We start from the raw sequence: 21,915 nt of genomic DNA, 5'->3' as shown, positions 1-21,915 counted from the left end.
ATAACACATACAAAGTGGGAGAAGTCTTAAAGGATAGTTTTCGTACTGGAGGTGTTCCCTTTCTGTACAAAACCTTTGCTTTAGATAACGCACACACCCTAGCTATATGGGGCAAGGTTCTGTGCATTAGCCCATGGCAACCAACAGTGCGCTGTGGCATGGGAAGAGAGAAAATGTGCTATGTCTTAGTAGATATGGTGCATTTTTCTCTTTCACTTTGGTGAAAGGCTGCACAGTAAGTTTGGTTACTGCGCTGCAATACGTCAAATATTAGTAAACCTGGGCCACAGTTTTCTCAGACAATAAATCGCCTAGCAAGCCAGCACATGGGGTTTAAAGGACAGCATTTGCAATGCATGTATTAGGTCAATGGCCAATATGGCTACCGCACTCACAATTTCACAGATAAATATATCAGTACTGCAGCAATCATTGACTAGAAATTACCATTGAAATGGTGCTGCGGGGGGAAAAGATGCAAAACCACAATGACAGGGTTGATTCTGATATTGGTTGATGGTCAGGTGGAGTTTTAACCAGTTGCAGGGTCGAACAAAGGGGTCAGTTGGAAGACTGGTGAACAACAAGCCTTGGTAATGATAAGTAAAACAGAAAGTAACTTTGATGTCCAGTGGTCCTAGGAAACAAAGAAGATAGTTGAAACTTCGTGAAAAGCAACACTACAGTTTCCACAATGCACTAGACCATCTGGATGTGTGGGATCCTCAAAAGGCCCGTTAGCCCGCGATTTTTCCGTTCCCGAGTGTTGTTTTACCTGAAGTGTGCAGGGGACTAGAGCCTCTAGTCCAGGGAAGTCTAAGGGTGCTTCAGGCTCCCACAGGGGTCCCTCCGTCTATGAGAACTGAGAGATAGCCTTGGTCAAGTCTCAATCAGGGAGTTCAAGAGCTTGACCACAGGTGCAGGGTATCCCTCTTTTGTTTTGTGCAAGTCTTGTTATCGTAGACATGGGTATCTTCTTCTGTCCTCTTTGATGCCTGTTGTTCAGAACTGAGGTTCTGGTGTCAGTGGTGTCCCTTAAATTGTAGCTTTAGGGGTGTTAGGGATGTAGGCGCAAGTTGCCAATGGGCAACTCATCGCTGAATTTAGTCCACCCCTGAGGTGACCACATCCAGGGGTGTCTTTCACCTTTTCTAACCAGAAACCTCTATTAGGCCACTCCTAAAGATGGCAGAATTGTAATTTTAGTGTGCAGATAAGGCTGCCCAAACTGGAAGTTTAGCTAGCCTTCTGGGAGTGTACATCTCCTTGACTAACTAACTACCCACCTGTCCGGGTACAAATGTGCTTGGGGGAGGACCATTTTCTCCTCTAAAAGTCAGCACTGATGCATATATCAAAGATAGTGCTCTGATTTTGCCACACAGGGTGAGAGTGAAGTAGAGTTTGAGCGGGTTGCAATGCTCCTGCAATCTGCAATGGCTGGCCTGCTGTAAGTAGTTTACTTGGGTCACTCAGGGTGGCACACACAGTGCTGAAAGCCTCGGGGACCCCTTTACCACCAATGCCCTGGGTACCACTGGTACCATACACCAGGGACTTATAAGTAGGGTAAGGATCCTTGTCAAATGGAATGGCCAGTTAGCACATAACAGCTTTAGGTAGAGAGCACTGGCAGTGGAGCATTGGAGAGAGTGACCTTACAAAAAGGGCACTTTTCTACAGCACTGTTTAGGGTAAAAGCATGAGTATGTGCCTGCACTTTGAACAGTGCATTAACTGCAGTAGGGAGCACTGCCCCAGTCAGCATGTGCTGCAAAGGGGAGCAGGGCTCTCTTTCAGTAATGGAAACCAAAATGGGATAATGAGACCACCTCTATACTACTAATGCTATAGGCATTAATTCACATAGGTTTATGGATCCTTTTTCTGAAACCAATAGGAAAGTAATTAATGTATATAGGCAATTCTTTCTTTCTCAATCTCGCCTCAACGTCTTATAAACATTTGCCCTAAATTAGCACTTAGCAAGAAGAATGTGCAGATTGTTGTATGCTCATATCCATGCGAGTCTCCATATTCAAAATGTCCTATTGCCATAAGTTGTAACAAATTGCTCAGCCATGTGGAAGGAGTATCTAAAGGGCTTTGTGTTGATAACGACTTACCGCTTTTCTAAACCAAAGCTTCTATGAACAAATAGACATTTTTCTGCTCCCTGTTCCCTTCCAGGATGAGTAATAACTTCCTTTTGAAAAGCACTCCTTAATGCCATGTTATGCTTAAGCTAAAGGATGTGTATTGTGAACTTAAGTTCTATATAACTTTTCTTTGGAAATCCATTTTATTAACATCTGTGAATGTTATTACACCTGTTGGATTGACTGGAAAGCAAATGAGTGAATAAGCATAGATCTACCAATATTGATATGGGAAACAAAATATTTGGTTGCATCCATTTCCTTACATTACATTGCCATTTCCTCGTGGGCATTTCTTAGTGCACTCATGCACTACAATTTTATTGTAACCCAGCTTATTGTTTGTCAATTAGATATTATAATGAAAGAATACATAGGTAATTATCTAAGGATAATTATTTTTATAATGTGGTAAGGTTCATGTAAAGGGGTTATGAGTAAAAGGTTAAACGTAATGGGCTATGAGACTAAATGTAATAGTAAGGGGCTAAATGTAAGGGGCAGAGCAAAGGGAAAGGGTTTACAAAATGTGGTAATGTGCTCATTTTAATCAGTGAATGGTGTAGAGCTAAGGAGTTAAATGCTACAGGTTAAGGATAAAGGTAAAGCAGTTAGCGAAAAGTGTCAGGATATCAGGATTAGGCTAAGGGGTAGGGTATGGCGTTAAATGTAAGGGAGATAAGGGGTAAAGGGATAAGGGTTTTTCGGGTAAGGTAAGAGGGCAAGGGTTAGGTATAAGGAAGTTAAGGTCAGGGGGAAACAGGTTTGCAGTTTAAATGCTAATTTAACTTGTGAGTTAGGTGATTAAGCTTAAAAGTTAAGGTGGTAAGAAGTGAAGGACTTACAGTAAAAGGCAAAAGTAAGGGGGAAGGGATTACATATAGAAAGTAACTTTTTACGGGCAAGGGAATAATGATAAGCATAAGGGGTAAGGTGTTAATGGGTAACGGTTGTGGGCTAAATGTCAGGGGAAATCCATTCTTTGGAGTATGTTGGTTTGTAAATGAAGTAACTGCCTCCTGAAGAACTCTCCCCAGGACAAACTCACTGTCCAGTTGGGTAAGTGAAGCCATGGGGGGCACAGCTCAATCTCACCCTCCTCCGGGCATAAATACATCCCCTGGTTGCGAAGACAGCAGAGAGGGAGGACAAATAAAATCAAGCTTTAACCATTGTAATAAAGCAAGTGAGCCGTCCAGGCACCAAATAGGGGGAACAGCTATTGCCTAAGAAACAGGCATCAGGTAACTAACGCCTCTCTAGATACACCAATGGGGGAGTAGTATAGTGCCAGTGCGTACAAGGAAAAGAGGAAAGGCACCCACCTCAGGACAATTGCTGACTCCGCTGCCTAGAACATGACATACTAAGTGAGGAGGATCAGGAAATAAAATTAAGATCACTCCTTCTTTGAGGTTCTTTTGCAAAGTGATGTAAACATCAGGTGTTCCTAATCTCGAATGTCCAGAACAGAGGGTAAACCCAAAAAGTTCAGGAATAGAAGAGGGGAGTACAGATACTATGGATAGTAACAGGTTTCAGGTCCTTAGGTCTACAGAGGAGGGGGAGGAGAATGCGTATAACCTAACCCCAATCCTAAGTTCCCATCAGTAAGAGGAGCAAACCCAACAGGGCTCGCAAAATTGTACAGAAAATCTAATGGAAGCCATGTTTTTGGAAATGAGGGCTAACTTTGCCACCTCTGAGAAGAATAAAAAAAAAAACAAGGGCACTGCGAAGCTCTGGACACAAAAATCAATGCATTAATGGAGCGAGTAACAGCTGTAAAAACTACAGTAGAAGTCCTAAGTAAGGAGGTAGAGAAAAGGAAATCAAACTGTTGAAAACAAGTGAAGGAGAACTTAGAGACAAAATAGATTCCCTCAAAAATCACCCTAGGAGAAACAACCTGAGAGTCTTGAATGTCACCGAAGGATTGGAAGGCGATGATATTAAAAAATTTGCGATCACCCTACTAGAAGAAAGCTTCCCCTGGCTAAAACCAGTTGCACTATCTGACAACATAAAGGATACGTAGCGATCCATTTGGGATGGGGAAAACGAGGAAGAATCTGAGGAATATATATTGATAAACTTCAAGACATATGTCCTTTAAGAAAATAAGCTGAATGAAGCCCACAAGGCTGGTACTCACACCAAGAATGACTGCACATTTAGAATCAGGTCAGACATTTCTAAGGCGACGGCGGATAGGCAATGGGAGCTAGGACAGTTGATGCAACAATTAAGGTCCCACAGAGCAGCTATCCAGATGCGCTTCCCGGCATCGCTAAAAATCATGTGGAAAAGCAAAATGTATAATATAAGAGAGCCTAAAGAAGTAGATTGCTTTATCAAGTAAATGAAGACACAACAGAGGGACCATAGTTAAATCCTGGGGAGTAAAGAGCTCAAAAGAAGGCTTCTTCTGAGTGGGGAATATGTAGCTCTCAAAAAATCATAAAATAATGTACACTGGGTGGGGGAGCATAGGAAGGCAAAAACCCCAAAAAAGAAGTCCAAGTTGTGCAAAATGGAGGAGTTGGGGAACTCATGAGTGGCAGGGAAATCCAAGGCTTACTTTTGGATAACGAAAAAAAACAATGCTAGTTAATATTCTTTCATGGAAGGTCAACGGCCTCAGCATTAGGAGTCGCAGACAAAAAATTATGGAATACTTGAAAATAATAGACAGCAAAATAATAGTATTGTAGGAGACTTGCTTCTTAAAGAACAAATGGGTCAGTATCATTAAAAATCAGAGATGAGTGGACACATATGTATATATGAACTAAGACTGCTGCATCAAGGAAGTGGCAATCTTGTTAAGGGAGATGGTAATAGCAAAAGTTAGAATACACAATAAGCAGTATACAATAGTGGGATACTATGGCTCCAAAACAGATGACCCAGTACCTCTACAGAAGATATACTCACAGCTACTGGAAGCCACTGGCCCAATAATTATGTGGGGGTTTAATATAATCATAAACCCCAGTGAGGACTGACTCTCTGCCAGAAAGACCACAAATCTGCCTAGAATGAGGGAGTGGATCAGACTACACATAAAAGATTTGGGGCTAACTGATATATGTAAAGAAAGGGAAGACACGGCCCATCCCTATACATTCCAAAATAAAAAACATGGCCCTGCGTCCAGTATAGATTTCATTTAGATAGTCAGGAACTTGATCAAGAATACCCAAAAGGTGGAGCACCTACCAGCGCTCTTGTCATACCACTCTGCAATATTATTACAAATCCAATTAGAGACTGCAATGTCTCCTGCAAGATGGACAGTAGATCACACCATACTTATAGACCCTCTAATTATAGAGGCACTCATGAAAGAGACAGAACAATTCTTCCTATTAAATATGGAGGGCACCTTCAGACACCTAGCTTGGGACACATATAAAGCAGTCATTAGAGGGAAACTACTAAGCATTGCTGTATATAAACACAGGACCACATAGAGTAAAATTAAAAAACTGGATGAAGAAATAAAAGCCCTAGGAACAAAAATAGGGAGAGGTGAACCCACAGGAAGCTGTTGGGATGGAGAAGGAAAGGAAAACAAAGAAATAGACCCTATCAGATACCTTAGAGGCCATAGTACAATGCAAATAGGAGGCAAGCAGATTGTCCCATTATGAATATGGGGAGGGTTGTGGCAAGATGCTAGCATGGAAAACTAAAACGGATCGCAATTGGAATAAGATAACGAGTATTCATACAAAGAATCAATCTACACACAGTTCGGAAGACACCGTGATAGAGAGAGCACTTATGAACTTCTTTGAAAACCTGTACACAGAGGACACGGTCTCAACAACAGATCAAGTTAAATATTTAGAGAAGGTAACCCTTCCAACTCTGTCACTAGAACAAAGAGAAGATCTTGATGGAGAAATAACATTAGAGGAGGTGGCAGAAACAATCTGGGGTTTAAATAAGGGAAAGCCGCAGACCTAGAAGCCCTCCCAAATAAGATATATACCACACTAAGGGATGTTTTGATCCCCACTTGAAAGAGCTACTAAATTAACTTTTCCTATCAAAACGGGACCGCCCAACTTCTTGGAATGAAGCGATTATTAGTATACTGCTGAAACCCGGGAAAAACCCATGGAGATGTGACTCATACAGACCCATATCACTCCGAAACGATGACTATAAGATCTACACACAAATTATGACCAAAAGGTTGGGGAGAGTAGCTGGGCACCTAATACACACAAACCAGAACGGCTTCATTAGAGGGAGATAAATTCAAGAGTTAACTCATGAACTAGTTGGCGTGATTGATGTAGCAACGCATGGAAATCTCCCCCTCTCAATTATTAACTTTAATTCAGCCAAAGAGTTTGACAGAGTTAGTTGGCCATTTCTGAATGCAGTATTAGGGAAATATAATCATGGGGGAACCTTTCAGGGAGTTATAAACTACTATATAAAAATTCAACAGCCAGGATCCCGGTCAATGGCAGCCTCACTAAAATGATAATGATCAAGCGAGGAACCAGGCAGGGCTATCCTCTCTCACCCCTGCTTTTTAACCTATGCATTGAGCCATTGGCAAGCAAGTTTAGGAGTAACATAGAAATAACCCCCTTTAAATACTGAGGGTGGGAGAAAAAAGTGACCCTACACACAGATGATCTAATGATATTCACCAATAACTTGAAAGGGTCGCTCCCAGTAATAAAGGACACTGGACGAATTTGGAAAGGTCTCAGGCTACCTGGTCAACCAATCAAAGTCGGGAATCATGGATTGGAATAGCCATAGCAACAACCCACTTGTTAAAGATAAAATACGGTATTTGGACGAGGAATTAGTAAAAGACATTACAAAAAATAGCTCATATAAACTTCAACAGAGTACTAGGAGAGGTCAGGAAACTCCTCAAGGTATGGGGGGACCTTCATGGAGCATTCTAACATAATAAAGATGACAATTTCCCCCAAATTCACATAAATATTTAGCTCCATACTGCTGAATTTGAAAAAGGAATGGATAAAAAAACTACAAAGGGAACTGAATAGTTTTATATGGGCCTCGAAAGGGACAAGAATAGCATGGAAAAACTCAGAAAAAAAGATCAAGTGGGGATCGAAGCGCTGACATTTTGGAATATTGTAGAGACTTCCAATTTAAGAGCATGAGGATACTACTAAATGAATATGAGTCTTATCCCACTTACTTGCAAGCAATGATTAATGCAGGAGGAAGCTACATTTTATATAGATTTGGACATCCAAAATACTTTAAAAAAGTAAAACTGAAAATTCTCAGGTCAGCCACCACATTATGGTATCAGATAGGAAGAGCAATGAAAAAACTGTGAATTTGCCCCAATATGGGAATCCCCCGGAATTCAAGTATGCCAAGGACAGGCCAGCCATTCCACTGACGAAAACCAGCATAACTAAATGGGTCAACTTATTGAGGAAAATATTATAATAGACTGGGACCAACTTATGTTTCAAACAAACGGTAGCCTATCGAAGTTTAAATATTACCAATTACTGAGCCTGGTTAAGAGCCTCAGGAAAGATGAAACAGGATCCAGAGAAATAGAGAAAAAATTCCAGAAAGGTGTGACTACAAAAAAATAAATCTCATGCTGGTACTGGGCCCTCAATCCAGCTGGAGATGAGGAATTTACATTGCCCAATGCGATCTGGGTGAAAGAGCTGCCGACGCTGGATGTGCAGAACAGATGGCAAGAATCTATGACTGCATGTTAGTACAGTGTGAAATCTGCCTCTCTGAGAAAAAAACATCTGTTTACCATACATAGGGCATACTGGTCACCGAAGAGGCTGTCTAAACTAAGTAAACAGAAGGTGAAAAAGTGCCCAAAATGTGGAGAAATGTGGAGAAAAGAAGGCAGACGATTTACACATGTTTCGGCAGTGCCCCTGCTTGAGAACGTTTGCAATGACGTTGGGAAGGTCTTTACGAATTTCCTAGTTCAACCAATAGAGGTAAGCATAAGTTAAGTTAGCAAGCAAGTTAAATGAAACAGAAAACAAGATAACCTCTTTTTTACTGATTGTACTAGTTAAAAGGGAAATCTGTAATAAATGGATAAGGCCCCCCCCCCAACACAGTGGGAATGGTTTCCTTTGGCTCAGAGGGTAAACAAGCTGGATCAAAGCGGGAGGCAAAGTAAGAGGTATAATTTTGGCGATATCTGGGAACAAAGATAGCTATAGTAAATGAGAAAGGTTGATTGGTTTTAGAATGTCCAATGATTATGCAATAGCAATAACCAACAAGCAAAGGGCTTGTATGAGTAGCCAAAATGGCTAGCCCCACCCCCTTGAGAAGTAAATAATGGAAGTGGAAACAAGGGGGCCCACTGGCCGGAAAGAAAAGATCTCCACAAGGGGCTGATTGGTGGGAACAGAACGGTCAGGGGCCCCCGATACCCCCCACTCTAACTTATTTCACAATGAGGACAAAAAAATATAGACATGGACCAATAAAGGGAGATGCGCATATGCAGAGGCATATGATACATGGAGAAATTGGATTATTAGTGTACTGGGATTTGAGCCCTGGTTAAGCAACAGTCAGAATCCCTTGCAGGGTGAACCACAAAAAGTCACAAAATTAAACTGTGCTTAACACTAGGTAGCTTGGCACAAAAAAGGTGAGTGTCTTAACTTGAGGCAATATAGTATGTATGCAGCACACACACATTAATAAAGTAAAAACACAACACAAGAAAAAATCCCAAACAAATCTAGAAAAATCGAGTATATTGCTGTATATTATTTGACAACAAAATGTCAAAAGTCCAATCAATAAAACCGGAGACATGAATTGTTAACATTTTTAGTAAACACTAGTGCGTAAAATATGAAAGGGTCAACCACAGACATGTTTTTAATCAAGACCAGGTCAAAAACAAAATATGACTGATCACGATGGGGCACAAGTTGGATACAAAAGTGGATTGGGCCCGGTCAATGCTTACCTTTGGACTTAGATACATTTATCAGAAAAATGTTCTGAGATGGTAATGTTCAGCAGGACAAGGCTGAAGTAGGTGTCAGAGGATGGAGCATCATCGTCGAATAACCTTGCGTCAAAATTGTGGTTCAGATGTCCACAGTCTCTGAAATTGAAGTCTACAATCTCCATTTGGGCCAAGGCAGAGGGCTGTAGCTAAAGACAATTCTACAAGGACAGATACCCCTTTGGCGATGAACCATTTAAGAAGATTTGCTGCTGCAGGGAAAATCGTAGCAGGAGAAGGAGCAAAGTCAATCAGATGGGTGATTCAACTCAAACAGATACATGAGCAGGTTGATCCAAATCTCCTCCTGGTTCTCAGAGAAGTTTTTAGCCAAAAATGTTCCACACTTCTGGATTTTGGCTACCTGGACACATTTAACACCACTTCCAAGACTCCAGAACTGGGGGGACATAGCTTGGAGGGTCAGGACTCAGTCCAGCTGGGTCCAGGTGATAGAGCGCGCAGGTCGCCCGACTCTTTATTTCACCAAATTATACGCACTTGGGCCCATAACGTGTTTAGCACTATACCTTTGTGAATCGGGCGAGCTTACACATCCCCATCAGTAATTCTTATGTTTTCTTACTATTGATTTCAGTGTACCTGACTTACCAATCCTTGTCGCAGGTACCTATGTTCCTGATGAATCAGGAGCAAGCAGGGGTAGGAGATAAGGCTAACCAAACATACCTTGTACATTTGAATAATGATTTATACTATTTGTAATAACCACAGACACCTGAAGGGCTTTCAAGATTTTATATAGTAAAAGAATTATATTCCATATGCCATGAGAATAAAGTTTACACAAATTAGAATATCTATAACTAGGATCAAGACTATAATGTAACTATGAATAAGAGCGAGCACCATTGAATGTCAGAAAACTAAAGGAGTAGGGTAACAGGGAACATGCTATTCCATTTCAGGCTTATTTCTAAGGCGGGTATAGTAGAAAAAGACCTATTATAAAAGCAGAACTCTAGAATTCATCAGTGATTTATATGAGATGGAACTTATGCTCTGTTCTTAATATGAAGGCTTAGATTCTAAAGGAAGGGTAAGAAGGGAACACACTGAATAAGCAGACAATTTAATAATATTCCTACAGGTGAGGGTAAAAGTGGAACATAACTAATAAACAGTTTTCATGTAAAAATCCTTTAGAGAAAGACAGGGAAAATAACATAGGCAATGATGCTTTATTAAAGGAGGAGAAGAAAGAGTATAGATAGATGGACACCCACAGATATATATTTACCTAGGACGGGAATGAGGACTAACCCTGGCCACGGGTCAGTCTGGGAAAACGAGGAGAAGGACCCTCAAGGATTTAGGATGCCAGTAGGCGAGCAGGTACAGCTCATGGACAGTCAGGACAGGATACCCCTCAGGATTTGGATCAGGACTGGGCTCATCAAAGGGTACGACCAACACCTGCAGCTTCGGATGCAATGCCTGAGCTACTCCCTCTCTGCACGGAATCTGCCAATAACCCCGATTGGGTTTTCGAATCTCCCAGCAAAGTGCTTCGCCAGCACTTAAGACTATTCCACCCTTTGGAGTTTGTGGAAATTACGGACAGAGTGCTCCGCAGCTCTCTGTATCAATCACATATAGAGTTCGTATGGTCGGTGACAGGTCAGCTACTCGGACAAGTCGGACAATTTCCCTAGCTAAAACTAGGCTAGTTCTACTGTTTTCGGGTCGGTGGACCACCCACAAATGTTGCAAATGACAGGATCCCCAACTTTGGATTGGACAAGAGAGGTGGTTAGGTCATTGTCACAACCTAAGATTCGGTGTTCTCATAATTAATATGTAATATTTCGAACCCACCCCTTACATTCCAGTTCCCATGGCATTTGGAAGGTATAGTACAATAGGACACACATAAAATATAAACATTGTTTCAGTTTCAGGTACAGCTGAAATCTTCTCCTGGAGCAAGGGTCACTTTCCAGGCGCATCTCAGCTTCGGAAGCCAGCTGGCTTAGTTCCACTCCTGCACAATTCGTTTTCTCCCTCAGCACGTGATTAGGGTGACATGGGTTTCAAAGATAGAGTGGCTCCCCTTCCCCAGGCCCACAAATACGCTGTACATGAAAAATAAGCGAAAACAAATTAGAAACACAGAAAAAATGATTACACTGTATAAGGTGATGGGCTATACTACATCCCTTACTTCATAATATCTATAGCATTAGGATTTAGGCAGAAATAGATAGTTGTGCCAAAGCAGCGGCAGCAAGCAAGATGCGTGTTAAAGACAAAGCGGCCAATATTTGCAATAATGCACATGTGCGAAAAATCCCTCCAGAACTACGAGTGCGTCACCTCACATGGGTATGACAGACGCATGCGCAGACTGAAATCCCGCATAGCAGCGACCAGTCAGTGTGCAAGCTTTGTTATGATTAGAAAACACATAAGCAAGCGTCTCTGGGACACCCGCGTGTAGTGTGAAAGTGCAATATAAATACACAAAACAAGTTGGTTACTATTTTAAAGGTTAGGCGAGGGGTTTGAATCCAAGCAAGTCGCATAACATGCGAATCCTTGCTCCATCACAGGTGCAGGTTCACAATGGAGGAAGCCTTTTATATTTCTGTGGCGCTGAACAACAGGCCAGAAAACTGTCCCTTGTGAGTCACTCTGGAGGTCCTGGGCATTTGATGATCCAGTCCTTGTACGCAGCTAAAAGGTAGCAGAGCAGCAGGACTAGAGGACAGAAAACCATCAGGGCTGAAGTGCTTCAGAGCAGCAGTCCAACAGAGTGGCAGTCATTCCAGCAGCACAGTGGTCCTCTTCCTGTCAGTATCCACAGGTCCAAAAGTACTGAAGAGTCAGTGTCTAAGGTTCTACATTTAAACCCTGGTGTCCTTCTTCTGGAAGGTGGGAGAAACATCTAGACAGTGGCTTTGAAGTGCATGGAATGTCTTGACTCCCATGCCCTGACTGCATGCTGGCGGTAGTGACAATGTAGAGTTGCTAGGCCCTTTGTGTGAAGGCAGAGCACAGGCTATTGAATTGGAAGTGGGACTGTGCTCAGCTTTCCCCCATCCTGCCGCTAGATGGCCCATTCAGGCACACCTAATCCATCTATTGTGTGACCGTCTAGTACAAATTTACTAAGTCTAACTGTTAGTTACATCCAGTTATGTGACTTATCTCAGACTACATGCACAAAAGAGCAAAGGATAGAAAAATGGCAATTTTCTATAAGTGACATTTGTAAAATTGGAATAAAAAAAACAACTTAACCACTAAACAAGAGTTGTCATTACAATTCCAAAAACACCAAACTAACCCTGGGCGTAGTTCGCGGAGTCGGACACCGCGGAGCTACGCGAAGACGTAGTTGCACTCCGCGAACTACGCGTAGCTCCGCAAGCATGCGGAGTTGCTTGCTGGGCCCGTTCGCGCGCCGTTTTTCGTCTTCGGGAGCGCGGTGCGCGTGTTCGGGGCGTTGCCTGCATGCTCGGGATGGCTAGCGCGCTAAATTACCACAGAGGTTTGTCCCGCCTGCTTGCGTTCCCTTATTTCCTGTTCTGGGTCACAATTAACGTGGTCGCGTTGTGCAAGACATGTTCGGGAAATCATCTTCTCGTTCGCACTACAAAAGTGCGTGATCGCGCTAAATATCGCGCGAACCTACCCATGCGGTCGCGATGGGCGCAGCCATCTTGTGGATCACACACTCTGGCTATGGTTTTGGGCCTACTTTTGCATCCTGTTAAAATCTCTTTAATCCTTGTCTTTTTACCCACTTTTTCTAACTTTCTTTAGTTATTACCTATTTCTCTCTGTGCCTAGGTTTATATTTTTCATTTTATTTCTACTTTTACAACTTTTCTATTGCTTTTTACTTCCTTCTTGTTCTTTTACCTTGCTTCTTCTTTCCCCTACCTTTTTGTCTTGAACTTTTAGTTTTCTTCTACCCTCCACCCAGAACCATGGTCAAGGGCGCCAGCAGCAGCGGCGGCTCAAAGGGCAAGGCGCCAGTGCCCCAAAAAACTAGGCTGCCTTGCGGCAGAATGCGCCCCCAAGGGGTGAGGCCCCGCCAACTTTTTGGGGAGGAGGAGGTGGCTGCCCTGGTTTTTTTTATCCAGCGCTACCTCCCCTTGATGTTGGCAGCAGGTGGCAGGCCCGGCTCCGGCTACCAGCATATTGAGGAGCGTCTCCGGCGGTGGGTGAAGGTGCGCCGGGCAGTCTTCCGCTGCTCCGGTATCCGGCGTACCCACCACCAGCTGACCCACCGTTGGGCAGACATTTTGGACCGGGAGCAGGACCTGTTGGACCTGCTTGGCGTCGAGGTCGTGGGTCTTGGTGAGTGGCTACCCAAAAAAAAAAGTGTGTATAATATATCTCTATAGTAGTATAAGTATTGTTGTTGTATCTTTGTAAATCTTGGCTGAATAAGTAACGCAATGACTGGTGCTCCTAGTTACATTTCCGATGTATTCCGTTATTATATCTACTGTAATTGTATGACACTGGTCTATGCTGCGCTTCTTCATCTTCACTGACTCTTGCGTGTTCAATTTGGCGCTAGCTTTTGCTGTTTATTGGTGTGAGATTTTCTTTATTGTAGAGAACTGAAGTTAGTTAATGCTATTAATAGAGTCTTGTCCTTCCTTTGTCCGTCAGTGAAATAGCCGTTGATGGATAATTGTACGTGTTTGCAATGCATATTGTATCTTTTTTTCACGGCCTTCTCTTCTGCATGAATAATACTCCTCTGGCAATGAATGCAAAAGTTACTTTGTTCTTCTTACCTCAGCCAGGGCCGGATTTAGGCATGTTCAAGCTGTGCAACTGCACAGGGCCACCAAACGCCAGGGGCCACCCCACCAATATATATCCTTAATTTAATAATCCTCAGAGGATGGATACATATTTGCGTGGCGGCCCCTGGCAGGGATTTGGTGCCTCCGGCTCTGTTCCACTTCCAAACACCCTGACTCCCCCCTCTTCACTGGCCTCCGTGCTCCGCCCCGACCTCCTCTTCCGGGCCCCCCACCTACGCTCCCTGGCCAGGAGTCCAGGACCACCATGAGCCTATAGCCGCCCCTGCCTCAGCCCTCCATAGAACTGATGTAGTTTGTTTATTGAGTGGGTAGGGCAGCAGTAGCATTCAGTCAGTAGCAAAACAAAATATGATGCCATGAACGTACAATTTCGTGTTAGTTAGTATGCACAAAGTTAAGCTTGTCTCCTCCTTGCGATCTATGTATTTTGCTGGCAAAAAATGAAAAAGAAATGGCTACTTACATTCTTGAATCTGTGGTGTTGTTCAGGTCTTACTGCCTCTGTGTTACTTAGTAATCTGCAATCAGAATGTTTATGGAACATTTGATTTGTTTTCACCAAGTACACTAGTCAGTGAATCATGCAAGGCAGTAGTCATTTGGTAGACCAATGTTTGTTTCTTTTAATGTTGTAGCAGTGGTTTTTGAAATGCTTGCTGTCTATGTTTCACAGCACTCAATGTTTTCTCTTTCTTTATTATTTCTTACATGAACCACAGAACCCAGGGGCAAGCAGAAGGCTGGGACCGAGTCGGCGGGTGAACGTGATTGTGAACCACAGGCACAGAGCTCCTCTACTGAGGATCCTGCTGCTGTCCCTAGTAAGTCCAACAGTGTTTTCTTTTGGAACAATGATATTTCCCTAACTTTCTAACGGAGCTTTTTTTCCAACCGATTAATGACATTTCACCTAACTGTTTAGTTAAGGTATCAATCTTTTCAAAAAATCTGTGATCGAATAGCGGAAGGCACAGGGTCCACTCCTGTCTTATGCTTTTTCCTCTGTAATGTCTCTTCTTTGGCAATTGACACCAACCAAGTATGCATGCAGATGTTGGTCTACTATTTTGTAAGCGTTAGTAATGAATACCACTACTACTCTTGCGGGTATTCTTCTATGCAGTGACATACATAACTATGTATGCACCCCAAAATTGGATGTTGTTGTTGATAGGCAGGTTGGACCTTACTTACTTACAGTCTTACACCTCAGTCACAGAACTCAGAGGAACCCACAATTCAATGAACGACAACCTATATGGGCTCAGTCATTGGTCAATTATTCAATTACCCCTTTCCTGAACCCCAATATGAAGATGCCAAATGCTTTTTTTATTACACAATCCATAACCTAAGTAACCCCCTTTTTCTCACTCTCTCGTGTAAGTCTACAAGACAACAGACACTGAAAATATACTTCCGAGTCAATGTGGTACTTCAAAACCTTTATTTTGTTAGAAGTAACTAAGTAAGTAACATCAATGTTTTTAAGTTGTTCTGTCAAATACGTCAAGGGCAGGGCCACCAGAAGAAATCCAGAGTTAAAAAAGGCTCAATAAAAAGTATCCTACATTTGTACAGCTACCAGTGCACGATAGGGAAATGTGGGAAATGTCCGAGACCCCTCACCATTGAACGTATACTGGTTGCATATGCCTCTTGTTGGTAAGCTCTGCAAATCTTTGCTTCGTAGAAGTAAATCTTCTCATCTGCCGAAAGATAATGACAAAAGTGGTGCACGTTAGACAGTATGAAAACATTACATACATTTATTCAACTTTTTAGCTGTCATGCAAAAAAAAAGGTGTAACCTGAGGCTGTAAGGAAACTGGACTCCACAATCCACATTCAAAAAGTAAATACGGGCCTCTATTTTCCAAACTCTTCAGGTGTATGCTTTGAACTATCATGTGGCCTCAAAGGCGTCTCCTCGTACTGCGCAACAAGCTGTGAAGTAGCATGCGCAAAACTGTAGACATGTCATTGATGTACAAAGTAAACTGGTTAGGTTACATGGTTCAGTCTAACTTTCCAAGGACTAGAGTACCAGTATAGATGAGATGAGCTTGGGTACCATACCATACCAAATAAATGCTGATATGTGTAGTGTGTTACTTACTCTGCTGTACTAGGCAATGTGGACTACTAGTGATTACGTTGTACTTAACTGTTTTGCAGAACTCCGTTCTTGGTGAACAAGTACAATGGGGGCTGTGCATCCATCTAAAAAGGTGTACTTAATTACTTATTTTTATTTTTGCAGAACCGGTACCATCCACCAGTGCCGACGGGGGCAGCGGCGCTGCAACGCCGTCAGCAGAGGCGATCCCGGAGGGGAATGGAGGACCACCAGAGGCACCTACAGCAGCACCGGCAGCAGCGGGGGAGGAGACAACAACGGTGGGCGATGGTAAGTTACATTCAATAGTGATCCGCATTACTTGGTGGGTGGGGAAAACTTCCTCACTGTACTCTGATATTTATAGTGAACTTGAAGTTCTACTGGACAATATATGACGCCACTGTTCTCATTACCAAGCTTAGCAAAAGCATTACCACCGGCCAGAATTGATAAAATTAGTTATACATGCCTCTTCTATGTGACTACAACTCAGCTGTGAAAGGTTGGTGGCAGACTAAAAAAGTCTTATCCACAACATTACATGACCGCGATGGATTAACATGAGATTGATTTTAAGTATGATGAAAGGTGCAAGGAAAAAGCTCTAATCATATAATATAGAAGGATACTTTGGAATCAGCAATGCAGGTGTTTGAGAGCAGTTGGATGCGTGGGTTGTTGTGGAAGCATAGAAAGTGGAAAACACAGCTGCCTGCGTGGGTGGGAGACACATCCAATATTGGTGGTTAGTGGATAGTGGATACTAGTGTTGGCAGCGGTGTTTTGGTTAAACACAAAGGCAAGGGAAGGAGGGGACGACTGGATGCATTCCGGGTCGTTGCTGGCGAAACACAAACCACCTAACGTTTGTTGGCGATATAAAGAATGATAGTCTCTAGAGTAGACATTTATTAGTACTAGCTGGCCACTGTTAATTTAATGTTAGTTTGAGACTGTCACTTTTCCCGGAAGCACAGAGTATATGATATAAAAGAACGAGATATGAAAAAGACAGGTGTTCGTATGTGACCGTTGAAGTACACCCATACTATGTTACTAGGGCAGGCATAATGCCGTGCCAAAAAGGCAGACAAATGAAGTATATAAGGCGTAGAATGTTCAAGATAGATAAAACAACATTTTAGGTACTCAACTTGCTTGCTATTGCTACTGTACTGTGCCGCCCACTATGTGTTGGATCCATTTTGCGTTCTTTATTTGCTGGGATTTTTGATTACAACAATTCTGTCTCTTTCTTTATAGTTACTCCTTCTAAACCAACGAGGAAGGAGCTGGCAGTCCGGGCCCGTCAGCGGAAACTGCAGGCCATCGTTGAGGCCTACCGCCGGCTGGTGGCTCAGGCCGAGGAGGAGGAGGAGGAGGCGGCGGCAGCAGCTGCTGCCTCTTCCAATGCCCCGGCCCCCAAGCCTGCAGGAGTACGTCGGCGTGCTCAGGCAGCCGCCCGCCGCCAGATTTTCCCCGCATCGTCCACCCCCCCACAACAACATGGCTGCCAATGTAGGTGCCGCCAGTTCCAGCGAAAAATTCTCCTCCGGGTAGCCAGGCTGGAGGCTCAAAGCAGTCAGACTAAAAAACAGATAGAGGAGCGTGTAAAGATCCTGGTGGATCAACACTTAAAAGCCCGCCGGCTATGAGATGGACCCTGTTTGCCCCTTTTTCAATCCTTTTGTTGGTGGGTGGGAATTGGGTGTTGGGTTTTTACTTTTTTTTACATGACATTGAGCGTGGGAATTTGGTTGGGGTTAGGGGAGGCGGGTAGGGGGACAGCTTGGTGTAGGATTTATATATATTTTATTTTTGTATCATCTTTAGTTATATATTACATTATGTTAAAATAAACGAGACACAAAGTTATGTTAAAAAGAAAACATTTGAAGTTCATTTGCGTTTCTTGTGGGGTTGGAGGGGGGAGTGTTTCACCAAATAATGTACGTTGTGCAACCTCGCAAGGTTTAATTTGGCCATGCAGGTCGGCGGACAGTGCTTTTTAATAATTAAATATATTGCCCACATCTTTCTTTAACATGCAAACAGATAGATGCAGTAAACCCTCACCAAGTTATATTTGTAGTATTAGAAGAACGACCAGTCTGTCTTGCGTTATACCTCACTGCAAACTTATCTTACCTGTGATTGCTGATGAGATGATGATGATTTATCATGAAGTGTGGCACTGCAAGGGCTGCATTTGATTTCCAAGACAATGGCGAAGAATCTGTGGTTCAGAATCAGAACTTCTGTGATAGTAGTAGACAGACCCTGCCAGTAGCGACAAAAAGAAAGAGACAGTCATTTGCGTGACAGACAATGTGGGGGTAGTATAAGTAAGTACAGTACATTGCATGGGTGACCCAATATTGCAACTGCTAAACTGAAACAAAACAATGGTTTTGGGGACTGGAAACAAAGTGCAAGAGAAGATAAGAAGTTCAACTTTACTTGTAGTACTCACGGCAACGTCAAACTTTTCTAAATCATAATGCTTTACACTTTAAACCCAAAAAATTACGCCAATTCATTAGATGCATTCGTTGTTTGATGTTAATGGTAAATTATTTGGCGTTATACACAGAGCTTGAGTTGGGAAGCCGCAGAAGATCCTGGCCATGCCTTGTTGACATTTCACTATTGTTGCTTTGACCACATCTGCCCCAGCAAGCGCGTGATCAAATTGTTGGTGTATATTTAATGTAAGAAACATCACACCTCAATGTAACCACGCAGCCCGGGGGAAGAGGGTTAGGGATTGTTTAATGGATGGGTACGGGGGTTTTGGGAAAGGTTTGAGAAAGAAAAACAGTACGCATGGAGATTGGAGACAACAAAAGCAAAACAATGAAGACGATGATTTATGATGTTGATCAGCTAGCTAATGATTGTAAGCAATGGACGTAAGAAAAGGACACGCTGAATATGATTCTTGGTTTCCCGCAATCCAATTGCTTGATGATGAGGATCTGTGGTAAGGATGAGAGTTGATGCTCATACTATAAAGCAGTGGGTGAACCGTGAAAGATGTCCAGCCTGAAAAAGAAAAGGCAAATACAAAAGAATGTGAATGACCTAAACAAATTGTAATACAGTGAAGATAAAAAAACAATACAAAACAAGAGGAGTAGTCGTATGAGAGGACTTTCAGACTGAGGCGGCTTGGATACAATTTGTATAAGTCTACTAGTTGCATATCATTTTTAATGTAGAAGTACAAAAAAAGACAGGAGCAAGCACACAACAACAGGCCCACGACGACACAGGTTTGGCCGTTATACAAACTGCATTTCCCTAAAAATTTCAGACCCACAGAAAGGTGAATGAAATTGAAAAAGCAACCTAGCATTTACAAAATTAATCAACAAAATCAATGCGTCATTCTCAGTCATCAATCATACCACTATTGTACTCTACCACAGCACTGTGCACAAACATGTAGTAGCCTGGGTCTACTGTGCTGTGACTCTTATTTGTATTTATTTATTACCTTGTATTCCACTCCAAGAAACATCGTGCATCAATCAGCTCAGATCCAACCGCCGGACAGCAAAGATAAATTAAGTCCTGACTGCATCTGTAGTAGTAGGAACACAAGTGCGTAAATAATTTCTATTATTAGTAAATAACATGGAAGAATTGGCTATCACGTGAGTCTGAACTGAAGTTACTAGTATACTTCAACTCCATGCACATTAGCTCAGAGTCAGCCAAAAAATACATCCAATGCAATGCATGGCATCATTCATTTTTATACCTGTTTTGCTCTTCTTCTCTTTCACTGTCAGAAGATTGATCACAGATGCTGCCGAGCCTTTGTAATGCGAGTCATCACAACAAGTTGACTTCAGTTGTGGATGCCTGCTCAAGTTTCTTTTGACACAGAAGAGTCGTCTCTGAATGCCTGCAGACAGAGGTGGTAGCCTTAACAGTAAGACTCAGCAAGGCAGTTATTATGAGTTGCAGATTTCAAATGAAATAGAGGATGGCTGTAGTCATGTACGGTTCACTTATTATGGAGGGACTGTTAGAGGCTACATTATTGTTATTGTACTATACTCCATCTACAACATCAAATGTATGGCTGCCAAGATGGAATTGTATTGACTTGAGTGGGAGTCAAGAAGATGCAGCAAGACTCTGAGGAGTGCAGTCAACATGGAACATAAATGCACAGGCGTGCAACTCCAGGAGGTAACTAAAAAAGATACAGCGAAAATAAAATGCACAGGTGTGCAACTCCAGTAGGTACATTAAAAGAATGAGTGGTGGGGATGGATTTGGTTGAGCTTTTTATTTTAAGATTAGCAGTTATGCACCAGAAAGTCATTTTTAATAAGAAAATAAATAACACAAATAAAAGAAGGGAAAAAGTCACAATTTAACAGCCTATTGGTCAGGGAAGAGGTGCTCGTCCTCAAACTCTGCGGGTCCGGACAGCAGTAGGTCATGTAACCCAGCAGTGATAAATTCTTCGGGCTCGCTTTCTTCATCCTGCTCTGATTCACGTACAGTATAGTCTGGTGGTATGAAGTGTTGATTCATTTTTATCATTGTCAGCCTCTCGACGCTTTTGGGGGAGAGACTGGTCCTTTTCGATGTCACAATGGCACTAGCAGCACTGAAAACCCGCTCAGAGGCGACACTGGCTACAGGACAAGCCAAATACTTTATCGCCAGCCTGCTCAGCACTGGCCACTGTCTCCTTCTTTCATACCAATAGACCAATGGGCTTTGCTCCATGAACACCTCTGTTGTGTCATCCAGATAGGCCTGAACCATCCGCTCAGTGTTCAATGGTGCTCGGCTTTGCTGCTCCTCTTTCCCCTTTGCAACAGCAACGGACTTACCCATTCCCTTCTGTAGAAAAAAAGCAGTTATGCTTTTGGTTGTGTCTGCTGAATCAGATCGTGTAGGTGCTGCTTTTGGTACTGTTGGTGCCTGCTGGGAAGCGGACGCACCGCTCTCATGCTGTGATGAACTTGCCAGAGTTGCCTCAGGAGGATGGCCTGGAGTACTTTGACTGTCCTGGGCTGGCACTGTCAGGCCTTTAAGTAACAGCCGTTCAGTTTCGAAATCATTAGCTTCCACAGCTATGGAACTTTTGTAATTGGCAACATCCCCATCTGAAAAAGGAATGACTGCGCTACTGCTGACAAACAATTTGTACCGTGGATCCAAGATTGTTGCAGTTATGTAATTTGGATCTGACACAATCATTTTAAGCCTTGCATTTACAGATAAGCGGTTGCGTAAGGCCTTGGCCAAGGTACATGCATCAACTTTTTCTTCGTCACCTTCGTATGTTTCACAGACCTCCTTCAGCTGTTGCTCGAGCATGTACAACAATGGGATGGCTTGGCCCATAGTACAGTCCTCCCTGCTAACTGCACGTGTGAACACCTCAAAAGGTTGTAGCATCTCTGTCAAGCATTTAATGATGTCCCACTGCCACATCTCAACGGTCAGGCTTTTAAGATTAACAGTAGGATCCACAAATCTTCTTGACATTACATAAGCATTCAGTGGTATGTACTGCTCAAAGAGACGCTCAAGCATGAAATAAGTCGAGTTCCAACGTGTTGGGACCTCCTGGATCAGTGCTTTGACTGGCAAATTATGCTCCCGCTGAATGACGCGTAGCAGCTTCCGCGCTTTGAAAGAATGGTTAAAATGCGTGCATATTCTTCTGCAGATGGTCAGTATGGTGCTGACTTTGAGTTCATGTTTCAGAAAGTCTTGCACGACTAAGTTAATGCAGTGTGCCAAACAGGGTACCCT

This window comes from Lissotriton vulgaris, chromosome 12 (genome assembly GCF_964263255.1).
Source record: "Lissotriton vulgaris chromosome 12, aLisVul1.2, whole genome shotgun sequence".
Classification (NCBI taxonomy): Eukaryota; Metazoa; Chordata; class Amphibia; order Caudata; family Salamandridae; genus Lissotriton; species Lissotriton vulgaris.
The sequence above is the reverse complement of the archived record's forward strand: the minus strand, read 5'-3'. Positions refer to the sequence as shown.